Genomic DNA, 19,593 nt, shown 5'->3' on the forward strand with positions numbered 1-19,593 from the left:
GAAAAAATGCTTTAGTAACTTAAGTCTGGGGAGCCGTATTCTGCAGCTTCATTACCCCCTAAGGAAGAGAAAAAAGAGCACCACCATTATTACCACCAACCCCAACCCTACATACATGAACTGAGTTAAAAACCGAAAACCAAACGAACCAGAGGGTGAAATTCTGGGTAGCGAAGCTAGTTGTTCTGTCTCAGTGTTTACTTTTTCCCTCCAAGTGTCACCTCCACCCCAGCCCTGTCCTCTTTGATTTATTTTTCTCGCTTCCAATGAGAATCCAATAGCTGCTCTCCATTTGCTGGAAAGTGAGTGGGAGCACAGGTGAAAGGGGGAGGGTGGCTGTTCAGGGGTCCCAAGTTTTCTGGTGACCTGGCCTCTACTGTGGCCTGGTCACTGTCATGTGGGGACGGTTAGGGAGAGAGAGACACACACAGTCTTTGAGCTGGCTAAAAGGCAGAATTTAGGGGCCCCGAAGTATTTTATTCTAGTGAAGTAAAACTATTCTGGCAAGGTTTTTCTCTTTTCATGTTTGCTTTTGTATCTAAGATCTGGAAAACATTATTTCAAAATAAGCTTCCTCCCCTCCCTGGCCCCCTCTCCCCATGGACCGTGCTTGCCCCTTCATTTATTTTTTAGTGTGGTTTATTTTAAACTACCTACTGATTCCCGCCCCCCATTGATTCAGTTAGACTGATGGGGTGGAAGACACTAGGAGAGATACTCTGTCCCATTTTCTCCCCAGAACAAGACCCGTCTTGCTCTTCTAGGTACCCTTTCTTTCTCTTTTAGAGAACATGAAATCGTTGAAATCCGAGAAGTTTCTGCTTTCAGTTGGAGCAGGACTTGGCTGGGAGAAAAATCAACTAAATCCCAGAAGAGAGGAAGACAGGTTTAAAGCCCTCCGTTTGTTTCAAAGGGGTCTGCATGTTGGGGTGGAAAGCAGAACAACTGTGTTTCATTATTATTATTATTATTACTATTATTATTATTATTCAAAAGTAATTTATTGCTGGGGATAAATGTTGGGTAGCAAGAACTTTAATTTGCACTATCAGTCTCCCAAATAGAAAATCATGTATAGTATTTCATAGTAATAATCAAGATACTTTATGAACTGATGGATTAAAAAAAAAGAGAAAGACAGTTGAAGGTGGTTAGGTAAAATGCGTGCTTGGTGCACAAGATACGCTTTCGATCTCATGTGGAGATGGTTTATTACCATCCTTTAATAAGAACTAAAAAATTAAAAACCGGACAAATGAGAAAAGGAAAACTCTGCCATTTAACAAGACTGAAATCATGCATGATCTGAAAGGTGCAGAAAGAAACACAATTAGGTCTCACTCTGGTTAGGCATTATTTATTTAATTACGTTGTATATCATTGTTTGCAGCGCAAACATTCTATGCATTTGAAACTGAGCACTAAACTGGGCTAGCTTTCTGATAGACCGTTTTGTGGATAGTGTGATTTCACAGTCTACTGCCTGTTTTCACCGAAAACACAACATTCTTGTCATATTCTTGTATTTAGAGGAAGAGGGGAAAAAAAGGAAGATTACTGTAAATATTTTCTTTAATGCACACACTCACACAGTGGTTACAAACTGCCAGTGTTAATCCTGAAATGTCTCACGGATTGATCTACCTGTCCATGTTATGTCTGCTGAGCTTTCTCCTTGGTTATGTCTTTGCTCTATTACCTTTTCCCCCCTCCCCACTTCTATTAGAACCATTTCTGTGCGCCAAAATACAACAGGGGGATGTGTCCCAGTATGCTTACAAATAAAACATAACTGAAAGAAGAGCAGTTTTATGATTTGGGTGCATTTTTGTTTATACTGGGCCAAATCCTGGTAGAGCCGGTCAGAAAACAAGACTCAATTCAACCACAAATATAGGGGAGGATATTGAAAGGGGGATAAAAAGTGAGGAAGGGGTGAGAATGATGTATTTTTCTGCTGAATCAGAATTCACTTTCAGATAACTCATGTGAAAAGCGGTGCTCTGAATAAAATGAATTCTATATTAGTTGCCTGTGTTTATCAATTTTTTTTTGAACTGCAGAAACTCTTAAACCACAGCCCTCATTTCAGAGTGCTGGGAGGTAATAAATAACCAGGTACCCCCCCCCCCCAAATTAAATTGAGGTTCAGGGAAAGAGGCATTTGAAGGTTTGTGTATGTTATCCTAGCCTATAAACATTTCTTAAAAAGTAAATGACTTTCCTTTGGAAGTTAATAAATATTAAAAAAAAATCATCCACTGATCTGCCCAGCCACCATGTCAAATGCTTCTGTTCGTTTGGAACATTTAGTGTGCCACCTACTGCTCCAGAAAGACCAGAGATACTTTATTTCCTGGTGACCCAAGACTAAATCAGATGCCAAATGTACAAAGTTTCTTAATAGCTGGGATTATATCTTCTGACATCATCCTATTTTAGCCAAATCTTTTTAATTTCACCGGCAAATCTGTGAAACAAAACACTTGATGTTCAAAACAGAATAGTACATTTAAAAAGCTGTGATTTTAAACAGTTGTTAATGTTTAAAAAAAAAAGCACTAGAGGTATTTTTAAAAATAGATCTCTTCCATCAAAATTGATTTGTTTCTGTTGTTGTTGACTTGAAATGTCATCAAAGTTTTTAATAAAATGCATTTGTAAAAAAAGAAGCAAACAAACCATTATTTTGTAGGAAAGTATGACCGGATTTCATTGTTGGAGAACCAGGAATGAACAAATGAAAAGATTTAACAAAGGCTGTTTTTTTTTTTTTTTAATCTGCTCCAAACAGGAATGTTGCAGGCAAATACATTTGTATTATATAATGATGACCAATGTATGTAATAAGAACTTAAGCATTTGTTTTGTATTAAGTAAAATCCTTACCAAATAAAAAGACAATATTATGTTAATAAAACATAACGAAAACACATGCTTTGCAGAGTTTCCTATTTTATGTAGTAGGAAACTGTGCAAAACAAGAAATGCTTTGCTATCTAGTGAGTGAATCTGTGTATTGCGGGAAGGAATAATAAGACTATTCTATGACACCTTTGTCAATTTACGACGAAGCAAGCAAACGTCCTCCTTAAGCAAGTGCAAAGGCTGGTCACTCAGCGGTAGCTGTCCTTTCAAAGTTTTCTGGTTGTGAAGAAAAACTCCACTCTAAGCAGATTCTGAAACCAGACGGTGAGTGGAAATAGTAAAATGTGTGGTTCCCATACATTAAAAAAATAATCTTAAAGTAAGTTGGAGACAGTGGGGGACTTGTGCTCCGTTTATATTTCAGCTTCGCAGGAAATCCAGGCGGTAGAAGAGTAGAAAGGGCAAAAGAAAAGCAAGCATGAAATGCACCTGCCAACGTTTATGTCATCCATTCATTTTAAATTTCTTCTTTTCCCCAGCCCTAGCTCAGGGTCCTGCTCTTCTATAGGTCTAAGAAATGATGTCCTCAAGACACATCAACTAACTTCTGAATAGATTGTTTTAATGCGTGTTCTGAAATTGCTCTCAACTTCGATTACACTCTCATAAATAAACCGTAGGCACCCACTGCCGTGACTGTATCGATTTTTACTTTCTTGTGATATTAAGACTACTTCGGTCCCGTTACCACACGTAGCCACGCCAAGAGAAACCAGGGCGCCCTAGCCCCAGGACTCACCTGGCCAGCTCGCGCCCACCGCCCTCTGCCCTGTCGCCCGGGCCCCTCGCGTCAACCCTGCATGAAGCACCCCTGCTCCATCTTTAACAGGGATGAGCTTTCATAGTCGAGTCCTTGAAGTTGGAATTGCGAGTTCTGACTCTGGCTAAAAAGCAGTATTCCCCACCCCATTCGAGCTGCCTTGGTGGCCAGCGGGATGATACGGGTGATGACCACATCTATTATCTGGTACGGTTCTGCTTATCGGTGTTACTGGCGCCTGGGTCTTAGCCCCACGATGAGAGAGCCACGTAGAGCTCGCCGGCGGTTTCAAAGGAGACCGCAAGCTTAATTGATTTTTTAAAAAATAGCAGCCGAATTCTAATTCTCGCGGGGAGGCTCTTTTCCACCTGCGAGATAAGCCTTGTCGCAATAATTACGTTATTTAATATTTGATCAAACCTTCGCGCCACCGCGGCTGGCGGCGCCGGGCCGGCTCACGCCCTCTGGGGCGGCAGTCGAGCGGCGCTGCCGGAGCCGGGCCGGGAACGTGCGGCGGGGGCGCGCGACCGCCCCGCTCCGGTTGCCTTGCCCTTTGAATAATTCATGGCTTGAGAGTTCTGGAAATTAATAAAATGAATGATAACAAGAAGCTAATTAAAACTTTCATAATTGTTGTCAAGTCAGCTTGATGGGAGACGGGGAGCCCTCCCTCTCCCTCGGCCCGAATCTGGAGGATCTGTAGGGCTGGGCTCCGGCGGGGAAGGGCCTCGAAACTGGAGCGGACAAGCGCTCCTTGGACTCAGGGAGTTATTTCGGCGTCCTCCTCGTGGGGCTGCTCCCTCCCCTCCAGCTGCCGCGGTCCGCAGCTCACTTGTCATCCGGGGTAGACTTCGGACTTCCGAGCGGGTGGATTGGCGGGTGCCGTTTCAAACCACAGGCAGAGCTGATTGGGTCATAATTTGCAGCCAGGAGAGACCCGCCCTCCCCCGACCCGTGTAGGGTTCTCCCTCTGCCATGGAAACACCCGCCCACCCGGGGCCGTCCGCGCGGGGAATCCCAGCGCCCCAAGCGTGTGAGCCTCCGCCAAGCGACCGCAGGGCGCCGGGTCTGCACCTTTCCACCGCTTGCCGGGAGACTCGCGGCCTGGAAGCTTCCAGCCACCCGAGGCCGCAGTTTCTCTCGGACGGCGGCACAGCCGCTGGCCGGCAGGCCCAGGCAGGGACTTGGCCTGGCCGCAAAACGCCCCGACCGACCAGCGGTCCGAGGCCCAGTCGCCCGGCGCGCCTGCGCAGCGGTGGCAGGTGGCGCGCGGGGCGCGGACCGCGGGGAGAGCGCGGGGCGGACGCGGCGCGCACGGTGTGCGCTGGGAGCGCGCCGAGCTCGCACATGCGCGCTGCGTGCTCTAGTTCCTGTCGCGAGCTGAGCTGGAGTTCCGCAGCTGGTAATTAGGCGCTCTCGGGTCCTCTCCCGCCATGTAAGTGCCTTTGAAGATGTCCCGAGAGAAAAGGGAAGGGACTAGTGTCTTACCGAGGTTAAAAATACTCTCCTCCCCCCAGTTTGCCTAAGTCAACTGGACGCCTTAAAACACCAAGAAACTTCCAAAACTGGTTTACATTTAAATAATAATTGGGAGGAGTAAGACCTTAGATTTTGGTTGTTGTTGTTAAGGTGCACACCATCAAAGCCCTGTTATGGATTTGAGTTTATTAGGCAACGATTTGTACCCAGGGTGCGAGGAAGCCTGGCCACTCTGCTTCCGTCCGGGAGAATTAAGTAGAATCCTGGATCGCAAAACGGAGGTTGAAAAATCTCGGTCCAAGAGAAGCTGGCAAAGCACAAATTCGTGCGTCCAGCGTCCTGCCCCTGCAAAAAGCGCCCAGTCCCCTTCCCAGCCCCAAGCTGGAATGCCCCGGAGGTCGCTTCTCTCTGATTTACAAAGACAAGAGGATTGGAAGACCAGAAGGGAAACTAAGGATGCTAAGAGAGAGCTAGGACAGAGAAGTGGCAAATGGAAGGAGGGAGGAGGAAGACAGACTGCCCGCATTGGTTAGGTAAAATGAATTACAAACAAAAGTTTGGTAACTCTGACTCCTGGTTTTAGTGCAGCGTAATGTACACAAACTTTTGTAGGCATGGATCAGAATTAAAGTGTTGACGATTTCCAGCCGAGGAAATACACTTTCACCAGTCTCTTCCCACCCTGTACCCCCTCCGCCCCCGCCAAGTGTTGACAATAAACATTTAATGAAGGCAGGGACCTGGCTGTCTCCAGTCAGTGTCAGAATACTTTAAGCAGACCATTAGCAAGGCTTCTTCCACTTCAAACATTGCGCGCTACACTCTAACAGTATATTTAAAACAAAACAAAACAAAGTGTGAGACAAATAATATGCTTATACGGATATTTTAAGCGGTCTGCAGTAGTTCTGATACCCCCGTACCGATTAACAGAAACCAACTCATTGTAGATTACTCGTGCTTAAAAAATGTTAAATACAGTTAATGCAATATTAATCGCCCTTTGGTGATATAAAATGCAATATTTTCAGACAGCTATCGAGCTTTTCTAGAGGAAGAGCTGATGAAAAGAGTCACAGCTGAATAGTGGAGAGAAAAAGCCCGGTATTTATTGCTTTTGTTTGGCTTTTGGCTACAGAGACAGGAACCTTCTAATGGGGTAAGGACATTTATTTTATCTGCAATCTATTGCTGCGAGAGCAGGGGCGGCAGATGGGGCTGGTGCGATATTCACAGTGTAATTTAGAGCAAATCCTAATAACTAATAATGATTTATGTTAATTTTGATCATTTATGCGACTTTACGAAAGCGTTGTCATGAACGAAAGAGAAAGAAAGAGAAGCAGAATGTAACAAGGGGCTCTGAGGCTGAGATTGGACCTCAACTATCTTGCTTAAAATACGTTTTATGAGTTAGCAATGGAAATGCAGGCATTTTAAAAAGCAGGTAGGACTAACTTGGGCAGAGAGTTATCTCCCGGGGGCGTGCATTTCCTCTGAAAATGTACCTAAATGAGAGGAAATGAAACGCCTTTGAGCGAGAGTCTCTTTCTTCCCAGTTTTAAAGAAAACAGATATGTTTCGATTGTTTCATTTGCTTATGTTCAACTAAGGGATTGTGTGTGTGTGTGTGTGCGCGCGCGCGCGCGCGTCCGTGTGTGTGTGTGTGTGTGTGTGTGTGTGTGTGCGCGCGTGCCTCCGAGAATCAAGTGTGTGCGAGGCATGAACGCGCGCGGGGGTCTTCCCTCCAAAGTGTAAACTGAGCCCCGTGTTTGAGAGCGGGCTGAGCCCCTGTGAGCAGACTATTGCGCATCGCCGCCACGCCTCATGCAAAAAGTTTTATTACTAGCTGCTTAAACAAGTTGTTGTATCTTAATCTTCACTCCCATCTGATATTTGTTTGCCTAGAATCAACTTTTGAGAAGCTTTCCAGTCCCTACCTCCTCTGCTTTTCTCTTCCCCCAAGGGATCCTAGGGCTTTTAAACTTAAAAGTGCATCCCCCTCTCCTCATCCCCCTGGTAACGTGGCGCGGGTTCAGAACCCCAGGGGCTGCCGACGGGACGTAGTTCTGCCCAGGAACAGGCGATTTTCGGCTGCCACTCAGTGCACTGCACAGGGTCGGAGCGATTTTGAAAGGGAGGGTGCGCCTTGCTCGTGGCAATTTACTTTTTCGGTTACCTTTTGCGCGTTTCAACGCCTCGAGGCTATAGTTTAAAAGTAAAACAACATCAAAGCATCTCCTTATTAGCTCTGTATTTGAGAAATCAGAAGATGAAACTACCTAAAAGGTTTAATAGGGCGGAACAGCATTTATTTGCCAAGCAAACAGCCAGAGTACAGTTCAAAAGGGGTACAGTGGTTTATCAGCAGGAGGCTGGAATAAGAACGTTGGGTAAAGCGAATTTCTAGCTTCAGTTATGCCGTTAAACCGTTAAAGTGAAATAAGCTTCAAGTGGGATGCCTTCTTTGACTTTGTATATCATCTCCCTCACCAGATGTATATGTGTGTGTGTGTGTGTATGTGCGCGCGCGCGCGCGCACACACACACACATATATATATATATATATATATATATATATATATATATATATATATATATATATCTCCTAGAGGCTTTCCCCACCTTCAGAGTTATTGTCAAGACTTTTGTTTGTAAACTTCCAGGTTTTGTAGAGCAAGAATAGTTACCTTTCCAAGAGCTTTGATCTGCAAATGTATCTAAAATATTATCACATCTTTTAAAGTTAAAATTTTCATTATCTTCCTCCTCTTTTTCTTATTTCAAAGCTACAGATGTAAAAATGCACTTAAGTTCTTCTACGAGGGAAAAGCATCAAGCTACATGATTCAGAGAAGTTTATTTCTTAAACATTCTACTGTATTTTATTTTTGCTTTATCATCCCTATCAGTAACTGTTCTGTAATCACATTGTTAGTATTTTTGGCATAAAGAGGACTTTAAACAAAATAAATCTTTAAACAAAATAAATCCAGGCAGACGACGCTGCCTGTTTACTGATAATACTCAGGAGCTGACATGTGTTTGTGAGCTTGAAGCTGTATCTCCATGTGCATATCCATGTACAAACAGATGTAGGCACAATTTTACTGTTGTTGTTGAATGTAACTGAGTCTCATTTCTAAACTTTATTCTGGTTTTGTCCCAGTGTTTCAGCACTAGAAGCAATGCTTAAAATTGAAGAATGGTGCATTATTGAAACTCTCTATCAAACAGCTCTGGGGTGCAGCCTTTCTGAAAACACCGGCTCTCGATGAGGTCTGACTGTCTGACTGCACATAAGCCCCTAATATGTTAATGGCCGTAGGGGATGCCTAAGGTACTATCTCAAGCTGCTTCGCACACCATATGTCAGGCCGTTAGCCACATGGATCTATTAATCAAAAAGAGCTGGAGAGGGAGGAGAGGGTCTTCGAAAGGGGGAGAATGAGAGCAATGGGGGAGGGGAAGAGGGGTAGAGAAAGCGTTTTAAACCCCCATCATTCCCATTTCTTTTATAAAAAATGAATAAAAATAGCTAAAGATTCAACCAATGCAAATTTTTTTCTGTCGAGTTAAAGACTGTTCATAAATCTCTGCTAGAAGACATGAAAGAGTATCTGGCTCTATTAGAAAGGAATTTCATCTGAAAGATCTTGTTTAGGGTTCCTTTATCGCAAAACTTTTATAAGAAAGACTTGATACAAAAAAATGCTGTTTTGTTATATAGGTTGTTTTGTAGATGAGCTTTATTAAAAGTAGAGGGGGAGAGGGAATGGGGCAAATATGTGTTTAGGGGACGGCAGGGGGTGTGGAGGGAGGCACCTGGAGCATTTGTAATGAATATGTAATTTATTAATATAGATCTATGTATACAGTAGAGTTTTCACCACCGTAGTTTTTCTGAGAGTAAATATAAAGTGTTTACATTTTTATCCTTTTCTTCAGGCTGGCTTTATGATCAATGAAACTTCAGAGTCTACAGGGTACAAAAAGTATTTAATTCTTTTAAGGGGAGAGGAAATGAGAAAGTATTTAAAACTCCCATCTTTCTCATTTCTGCTTTGTTTAGAACTATCTCTTGTCCTTGAATGTTAAAAACAAATTTCGGTTAGATAAATAGTTTAGAAAGTTTGCACAACCTTAGAAGTAATTATGTCCTCAACGTGGAGACGGTATAGATGAGTAAGTCTGCTACAGGTGAATGAAACATTGAGTCTATAAGCAAAAAATTACATTCTTTCTTGAAATGGTGAATATATTTTTCATGTGCCATAAACTAACATGAAAGTGCTGATGTTAAAATCACAAACAGAGCAATGAAAGGAAAACATATAGACACTTAGATTTAAAAGTTGCATTGTTTTCATGTGTGATGCTACCTGGGGATACAGAAAATATAAAATCAAATATCAATTAAGGTATTGTTATTGTTTTAATTGGTAGTCAATGATGATGAACCATATGAGGACTTAATTCTGGATTATCAATTTTAAGTTTCAAAGTGTATAATTATAAAATTTAGGAAAGGATACCCTTGAAAATGATTTTTAATGTCATGATTAGTAGGCATTATTTACAGTGTTGATTTATAGTATAATGGAATGACCAAAAAGTTTATTGATCGTAGGTTTTAAAATATATATGCAAATGATTGACTACTTACATATATATTTGAAAGCATAGATTATACATCCGTATCACAAAACATCTGTCATTAACGTAGATTCATAGGACTCTATTATATTGGACTTGCAAAAAAGAGAGCAGAATGCTCTTATTTATGATTAAAAAATATATTGAAAAAGATACTTGTGAGATTGTGCTCAGTGATTATAACAAAAATTATATAAATGTCATCTATTACATTATTTATAGAATATTAATGGAACACTTTATGCTGTATATTAGATTGGATATGTTAAATATTCTTAATTTTTACACAGGCACCTATTTGTGTTTATGTAGAAGTAAGGTTCTCAGTTACAAGGAAAGGTTAACGTTGGAAGTGCCAAAACACCAGCACATTGTATTATTTGGTTTGGCTGGAAAATCATCTGTAACTCTTTTGGAAAAACAAAGCCAAAAAAACCATTAAAAAATGGAGAATGGTATTGTATAGAACTGCAGTGAATCTGTAAATATGAGAGGTTCTAAAGCACTATATTTCATCCAGAAGATGATGAATACATAAAAACAAGATCATCCTGAATTTCAAGAGTAGCTGGGTAGACAGAAACACTTATTATCTTTAAATTTTGGTGCATGCACACTGGCCTTCATTTCTTTCCCTGTAGTTAAAAGGTAGCCCATATATCTGTCGCTTTGGGTTTCCAAAGACTCGTAACTTAATTCCTTCAGGCTATTCATCAGCACAGTAATTAAACTAGCAAATGGATGTAAATAAAGTGAAATTGGTTTCATGACAGATGAGGCGAAGAGGCCTCTGACATGAAACAAGGCAGGACAATAATGATTTCAACAGCATCGGGCTATGGAAGGAACCCCAGCTGGATTTATTAGATGCTGCAAGTGATTTGCTGGAAGCGGGCAAGACATGAGCACTCTTTAATTTGACAGGAATTTTGCATCCTAAGGAGCATATTGAAATATAAATCCAGAAACAAGTTCAGGCAAACTGTAAACAGATGCATTATTGGACTGAAGATACTATTCAATATTAAAAAAGGAAGAAGAATAGAGAAGTAGTAGAAGGGCTTCAATTGCACAACTTATTAATCCCGAGGAACGGCAAATAATTATGAAACATTTCTTTCTACTTATGAATTCTACTACTATTGTAGGGTTAGCAATTTTTGTATTTTCAGGTTTTTTTTTTGAGAAAACAACTAATACAATAGATGATTTTAAAAACCAGCATATGAAAACATCTGTAGAAATTATGGGTATATGCATACGTGGGAGGAGAATATGGCAGACTGGGAGAGGAGACTGGATGGGCAACTTATTTTACAGAATACAATTATTACTGCATTTAAATAAAATCTGGGATAAAGATCTGGTACCAGTTTGTTGCCTCTAGCAGTCTGTGCCTTGATACCCAGAAAGCAAATTTCTAGCTACAGAGAAAAATTGTGTCAAGCCCTTGATCAAATGTAGCCTTAAAATCAAATGTAGATTTATCCTTGCAAAATAAGCAGTTCCATAGAATAGGGGGAACAAACTATGGCCAAAAATTGATGAGTAAGAGAAAGAGAGGGTAGAAGGAATGAGTTCTTGGCTGGCTCAAGAAGACTTAAATGGAAATTAAGTCACCAATTCCACTGCAATCAGGAAGTCCCACATAGAATAAATAAAAGACATTTTCACACTAGGAGCAGATTAGCCCCTTTCTCCATGAAAAGATGAGAAATGAACTGTTTCATGCTTAAATGTAATCTCAATTATTTAAGCCCCCTTTTATGACGAGCTAAAGCCTTCATGAATAGTGCCCTTCCTTCCCACAAGATTCACGCAGGATTTTCAGCACCATGGCCAGTCCCCCTCCCCAGTCCCCGGAAGGGGGGTCGGGGTCTGCCGCTTTGGGGAGAAACTCAGCCATTGACCCAAGAAAGGTGAAATCTAAATACTCCTGAAAGTCTAAGGTCGGCTTAATTATTTAGCAGTGGATTCAGATCCGCGAGTGGGATACTAACATGGCCCAAGCCCTCAATTCTTTTAGAAAGCAGTTTAAGAGAAAGGGGGGAAAGGGTAGGAGAGTAGGTTATCAAAATTCTTAATGAAAATAAGATCTTTACAAAACAAAACTCAGCACCCACTGCATGCTCCCTCCCTCCTAATTGTGGGTGACTTTCAGGCCATGAGGGAATTTATAATGAAACTCAATTGGCTTTCTCTCTGAGCCTGTTTCTTTTGTTGTTGTTGTTGCTTTTAACAGAAAAATATGCCTAATTATTTTAAAGTTATTTTCCAATCACAAGGCACAGGCAAGTCCTTTAATTATAATACAGTCTGGAGAGGGGAAGCATATGGAGGAGAATGTCAAGAAGAGGGTGCCAGGGGCAGATCCTCAGAAATCTGTATTCATTTCTGGCTCTTATTTGTTCAGTAATCTCTACCATCATAACTAAATCTTGAAGCACTGATGTAGTTCGAGTTGTTGTTGACTTAACGTCAAAATTCAATCACTGGGGGTTTTGCATCAGCCGGGCTACTTATTTGTCTAATAAATCCGTCATTTTGTAAGAAAAATATTTGAGCAGCCGTACTTGACCTCTTGGTATCCACAAGTCACATTTATTTCTCCCAGTTTACAAATGCAAAATCGAGATGATCATCTAATGCCTGGAGGAACTGTGTTGATTTCTGATTGGATTTTAGATGGAAATGTCTATTTTAAATACCTTGTGATTAAATTGTACATATAATAGAATCCATGCATTTTAAGCTGATTCCTGCTTGGAAACTTAACAACCCGCACTGCTAGTCACACATACCGATACCAAAAAAAACCAAAACCCAAAAATGGAAACCCACCCTAAACCTCACAAAATACGAAACCTTCTTTTTCCAAACACTTAACATTCAGCCTCAGTTGTATGACTTTATTAAAACCAGAGTCTTGTTTTTTAAATCTTAAATCTTCTATGGATGGAATCCCCCCCCCCCCAAATGTTCTAATTCCTGGAGGGTAGGGCTTCATCATCACCATCCCAGGGACAATGCACACAGGAGAATTAATGGCTGGCATTTCAAGCTCAGGGTTGAATCTGAGTGTTGAGTCTACTGCCAAGTTGTAACTCAAGTTCAAGGAAATCTGTATTTCCATTTCTGAGTATTTGGAGTTAAGGAAAATAACGTGTTGACTGAATTAATTTTACTCTTCGATATAGCAATGTGTATGGAGATTGCTTGAAAATACTTGTTCCGCCCCACTCCTACCCCTTCTCCGTCCAGCACCTTTTAATGCAAAGATCCCTTCACAACTCAAGATTCTTTCTGAAATCTTAGACTAGGGAACAAGGGTCCATTGGAGTTTTTCCGTGTAGTGTTGGGGAGAATGAGACACCACCGGGAACCCCTCTGTTATGCTTGACTCAAAAGACAAGTCTTCAGAAATCAGGCTGGAGAACTGATTTTGCCAGTTGGTGACGAGACTGGGCTGAGGCCTCAGAAACCTAGAACAACCGATCGCTTGCATTTGTCCACGTGGCGTGTCCTATGGATGCAGTCCCGCCTACTTGGCAAGGTGGCTGCGGGGTAGACTGGGTTGCACCTCGGCTAAGGGAAGAACTGGGCCTGGCAACCCAGTCAAGTTTTGGACCCCCTTTGCTTTTGCTTTCTTGCCCGGGGGTGGGGGGGGGGGAGTGGGAGGGAGGTAGGGGGGTGGGAGAAGGGGGGCGTGTGTGTGTGTGTGTGTGTGTGTGTGTGTGTGTGTACGTACTTTTCAATAACTAGGGGATGTGTAGAGAAAGTATTGCTCAAGCTTGTTTTTATCTGAAACCATCGCGGTAGTTCGACCCCACACGTTAGAGTTCAAGCCTAAGGTGGCCAGTACAGGGGAGGAGCCCCTTGGACCCTCTGCTTCCACCTTCGCTCTTCGCTGGGCTTCCCTTCCTCGGAGCCCCGCGTCGGTTCCACCTGAGTTGGATGTTCGCATGTTTTCCTCTCCTGCTCAGTTTACTCTCAGGGTCCCCGAGACATCAGCTTCTGTCTCGCGGTGATGAAAGGGGTGCTCTTCTCGTAAGTGTCCGAGTTCCCTTGCCGGGGCTGCCCTGGAACTCGATCCCAGCGCGCGGCTCCGGAGCCGCTCGCACGCAGGGCAGGGCTGGCGGGGGGCTTGCGGCGCTCCGGTATGGGACTGTCCTGCTGGGACGACCCTCGGAAAGGCGCTGGGCGCCGCGCCCGGGACCAGTGTCGGGGTGCTCTCGGGCATCGGCTTGTTTCCCCCTGAGAGCTGGAGGGGTCGCTAGTGAGCAGCAAGCCTCGCGCTCCGCCAAGACCACCAGGGGACTTAGGGGACTTCCGGCCTCAACTTGCTATGACCGTGCACTCCTGACGCTTAGTAGGTGCCTGTTACTGACCCGTCTTAGAGAGGAGCGCTGGGATGAGGAAACTCTACCCGTAATATTCACTTCTGAGCCTTTCTCATAGACATTTCACTTCCATTTCCAACCCCCACCTCGCCCCCCAGTCTGATTGCTTCATTTCCCCCTCATAGAATATTAAGACATTTTATACACTTAGAGAAGGACACTAAAATATCCCCTTCAACTCTCGGCCCACCCTTCCGCATGAAAGCGACCATCTACCCTCCCCCAGTTGCCAGGCTTGTGGAAGGTGGATAGAGGAGATTATGTCTCTCTGTGGTTTATGCCATGGGTCTAGCTGGATTTACAGTTTCAGTTTTAGGAGGTGAAGGAATACTTTTTTAGAATGTGACAAAACAGGTCAGACCGAATTGGCAAATTTGCTCAATATTTGTTCCTGTTACAAAAACATACTTCTGGGGGCTTTTCGAGTCATTAACCCATCCCACTCTTTTCTTACTCTTCTCCTTGTCCCATCTTCCCTGTCGGTTCTTGAGAAAAACAGGGGGAGGAGGTGCTCCTGGTTTTCCCTGGACTGCCATCTACTAGAACAGATGTCTACTAGGACTTTGTCTTCAGGTGTGGAGATTTCTGAGGGAATTTTATTCCCTGAATGTGGTGACTATGAGGAGACCAGGGAAGTCTCTAGGAAGGCCCACCTCCCTGGGTTTTGTTGCTGGCTAAAGTTTGCTTGAGCCTCCTAGTGGCGTCCAGATTCTTCTCCACCCCCTGTAATACTGAAGAAAGGACTTCTGCATTTCCATTGGTTTTGGGGAGTCAGTCAATCAGAAGCTGGTATGATGTGCAAAGACTTACTAGCCAGCCAAGAAGGCAGCTGTGGTGGGCTGGATAGGCAGGGGATGGGGGAGCACAAGGGTGTTTCAAAGACATGTATACTTCTAAATGTAGAAGACCCTCAAGCTACAAATGCGTTAGAAATCATTTCTTGGAGAAACCTTATTTAAATACTCAGACTTCTACTTGTAAGGTTTTGAAGTTAGCTTTCCCTGCCGTAAAGTAGTGACAAGTTTGTGAACTTTTTTTTTAATATGAAATTTATCGTCAAATTGGTTTCCATACAACACCCAGTATGTTTGTGAACTTTTTAATGAGAACAAAATTGGAGGAAAAAAGGAGGAAGTGCCTTGGCATTTGAAAATATTAATGTCAGCTCATGGAAATAGATGTACTACACTGTAGTTATTAACAACTTATAAAATCTTAAATCAATACAAATTAATTTAATTATGATTTGTAATTGCATTATGCATGATCAATTTGAAACACTACATTAAAGATAATTAGAGCTGAGCGCCATCACTCGTCACTCCCCTAATAGCTTAATGAAAAGGAATGTCATGTACCACCTTTGGGTTAAACCTGTAAATTAGGATAAATGCTTGTTTTCCAATAAAAATGTGGTAAAATAATTGTACATTTAATAGACGTTTTTATGACTCAATTGTGAATATGTAATGGATTTTTGGGGGGAATTGTATTATTATTTTTTCCATGGACCTAGTTAAGTATTTATTAGGGTTGATTGAGCTGTCAGTGTTTTTTCAGGATCAGACCTCGAGGATTTGAATGAAGACTAACTTTTATGTAAAAATATCATGCTGTCCTCGAAGCTTGTGCCAAGAGGTCACTGCAGATGGAGGTCCTAACTTAGCATAATGGGTTTAACATTTCCATGACATCATCAGGGAATCTGAAAGGAGTCGAAGGATAATCAGAGTGGTCATTCAGAAGAACAGTAAATATTTTATGAGGATATATAGAAGACAGGAAAGATGGTCAGAAAGGTGATTCTAAGCTCCTTAGAGTTCTGTGAAAGAGGCTTCTCAGTTACTTGCAGTTAAAAGAGCCACTGCATATTCTCATATTAGTGAGACACATTCCAGAATAGGACCCAGATTAGGTATTAGTTTGTATATGATTAGTTTTGTTTCATGAACTCTTCATATTTTGTCAAACCACCTGTATTTATCCTTTATATGCTGGCAAACAGGAATACACATTTATTATTCCTGAGACTGTTCTGGTTTGTCGATTTCCCAATATTGTCCAATACTGCAAGACAGCTTTCTTACTTTTAAGATGATGATTTAAATGAACAGAAGCACGTCAGAGGTGCTTGTGAATTAGATGGATTCAGTAAGCTCTATTCATTATTTGCTTTATTTTCTGCTCTTTATTAAATAATATTTGGATTCTATATTACTACAGGTGTTTTGATGAGATCCACTTTTATATGTTAGCAAATTTCCACCTCCAACCTCAGGCATGCAGGTATCCCCTGAGTTTCAAAAGTCCACGTTATGCTACTTTGCTTTTATGAAAGACCTACATTAGTACTTGTTTTGCTAACCAAAAGAAATCTGAAGATTTTTGTTTTATGAAAAAAGGTGAGAAGCAAAAATGGCATTCAGAGTTTGTTTTGCATGTGCCCTTATAGAGGCAGCATGCATCCCAAGCAACGAGAACGGCACCCCCAATCCCCTTCCCTGGGAACCACCCTCAGCATCTCAGCATCAAGCAGCCATAGCCTTTGAGCTGTGCCTGTGAACATCTGTGCTTTATCTCAGTTTATTGTGTGTGTCCATTAACAAGACGTGGCCTAAGGTATAAGAAAAATCTAAGAGAGGTAATTTTTGGGGTCTGGGGACTCTCAAAAAATTTTCCATATAGGTTAATGGTAATTGAGTCTTTCCTTTACACCAGTTTGGCTTATGAAAACTTTCATAGGAATGCTCTGCTTTCAGTGAGGGGAATGCACACACACACACACACACGTATATGTATGTATATTTTGAGACAGAAAGAGGGAAGGAGGCTGGGAGGGAAGAAACAATAAAAGAATCCATGAAATTACATAATTTACAGTTTTAAACATTTTCTCTAAATTATAATTTTTATTTCCAGCCAGATTTTACATGAATAAAATAATTTTCTTTTTGTTATTTGAAAAGTAGATGCATCTGTTTTTCGAAACATGTTTAAGTACACTTGCTCAGGTTTACTGGTTTTTGTTTTAATCTCTTTGTATTAATTGGATTAACTGCCTAACATGAACCATTAAACTGGATATTTTAGGCTCATTTTTAGAAATATCAACTGGAATGAGCATTGAGTCTTTCTAAGTTTATTTGTATATTGTTACAAAAAATCATTTTGATGCTTGTGAAGTTAAGAGAACTTTTATCATTCTCTGCAGATATGCATTAGATGTTGGGAAGGGTAGATAGAATATTTTAAACTCTAAGATGTAATCTTCTCTTTCCCTGTCTTGACCCTTTAACATCTTACCCATCCTTAGAACCCCAGATGTTGTCATTCCATGAAGCCTTCCTTGATCTTTCAGCCAGGAAACCTACTTATGAATTCCTAGGCATGTTTTTCTTCTCCTTAGGTACTTACCTCACATTGCCTTCTGTTACAAAGATATGTTTGTGTTCCTGTTTTTCTACCAGAGTTAAGGTATCTCAAGAGAACAGGGTTTATCTTTCTTATCTGTATATTTGGCTGAATGTTTAACACAACATGAGTTAAGAATGCACAAAGCTCTTTCTCCTGATCATCATATTGTAATATATGTACATATGTAGATAACGTACACATTTGTAAATAATGCAATTTCTTGCTCCTCTTTCATATACAGGTAATCTGCTAACAACACAGGAATTAGGGGCGCCAGCCCCCTGCTCAGTCAAAAATCTGCATATAATTTTTGACTCAGCCAAAACAGAGCTACTAATAGAGGGCTATTGACCAGAAGCCTTACTGTTAACACAAACAGATGAGTAACATATTTTGTATGTTATATGTATCATACACTGTATCCTTACAATAAAGTAAGCTAGACAAAAGAAATTGTTATGAAGAAAATCATAAGGAAGAGAAAACACATTTACAGAACAGTACTCTATTTATTGAAAAAAAAATCTGCATGTAAGTGGATCCATGCAGTTCAAACTCGTGTTGTTCAAAGGCCAAATGTAGTTGCATTTTATCCTGGTGACTTCACCTGTGGCTGGACAAATGGCAACACTGGCTTTTTCAAGCTGGGGTTATTCTGATCTTTATAATTTATCTTAAAATTATGTCCTATCAGTTAGAATTTAGTTCCACAAAAACTCATTATAGTTTTTATTTTAAAGCAGTTTAAAAGAAGTTAGTACTTTAAATACAGTAATCGTCTATATGTCATTTGTGGAAACAAAATTTGTATAATTGCTGCAGATCATTGCGTGCTTCTGAACTGTTTTCATGACCAAAAGCCCTAATCCTTTGCCTTTACCCACAGCATTCTTATCCCATCTATTATTTGCCCCATCATCTGCAGATCTTGCCTTAAAAATTTGGCATCATATGGTCCCCAGATATTAACTTGAGAATGTCTTTGCATGATTTATGCTTTCCTTCTCCTTTGCACAGTCACTGAATATTGCAATGCAATGATTTCTGCAAGTGGACCAGCCAGGAGTCAAATAAATCATTTCCTGATGCAGAGTTTAAAGCAGCAGTTAGTAAGTTTTGATTCTTGGTAATGGGGCTCAGCAAATTTTACTTTCTGACACATCTTATAACACTTCAAAGTAGGTACAGTAATTACAAATAACTCAACCGCCACACCCCTGTTGGTGCCAGGCTCTGCTCTAAGTCTCTGAGAATGCTTTTGATTGCATTGGTAATTTTTAAATGATTGATACTGTGATTTGATCAACGCATCAATTATTACAGTGTTATTTTATGGGACTCTGATGCTTATTGGTTTCCAATAGGGGAAGAAATTATTAATGCTCTTAACAAAGGAAAGGATGCTAAAAGTGGTTTTAGTAATGAAACATAAGTGAGGTTGACCATTTCTGTTTTTAAATATAAAATCCATCTTGCATTTTAAAACACTAAATAAATTTTATTTGCGATGTCTCTTTTAACTGGAGTTCCTGAATGGAAGGAATGTCTCTCATGTTCAAGTTTTTCTTTGTAAGAGACAAGAAAACATGACACTTCTAGGTCCGGCCCTTTTCACACTAAACAAACCCCAAAAGGGAAAATGTGCCAGTTTGGGGCCTGCCACATTACATTTCTTGAATTGAAGCCCCAGCAACCAAATATTTTGTCAATCACAATCCATATTTTCCTCACGTTTTGGGCTGTTTGCCAAACAAAGAGAAGACAAAAACTCCACACTTGCACATTTCTACATTAAATGTAGAAACATTAAAAAAATTAGATTAGGAAATAGATGAATATAATGACCTTACTCTCAATCATAAGCTGCCAGCTAAGTGTTTGAGACTGAAAAATTGCACTAATGAAGCTATTTGAAGGCTTTTGTGGACAACTGCTTCCTCTTTGAAGATTAAATG

At 41.1% G+C, this 19,593-nt stretch overlaps 1 pseudogene across 1 annotated transcript; it reads left to right on the forward strand.

The window, feature by feature from the left end:
* Window positions 1-3,863: 3,863 nt before the first annotated feature.
* On the forward strand, window positions 3,864-18,015 carry LOC147584685 (uncharacterized; annotated as a pseudogene). Its single transcript, XR_015254811.1, has 4 exons — window positions 3,864-3,895; window positions 4,649-4,883; window positions 4,925-5,123; window positions 17,880-18,015. The product of XR_015254811.1 is annotated as an uncharacterized LOC147584685 (transcript).
* The last annotated feature ends 1,578 nt before the right edge of the window (window positions 18,016-19,593 follow it).

This window comes from Puma concolor, chromosome A1 (genome assembly GCF_028749965.1).
Source record: "Puma concolor isolate L17-30 chromosome A1, mPumCon1.1.hap2, whole genome shotgun sequence".
In the NCBI taxonomy this organism is placed as follows: Eukaryota; Metazoa; Chordata; class Mammalia; order Carnivora; family Felidae; genus Puma; species Puma concolor.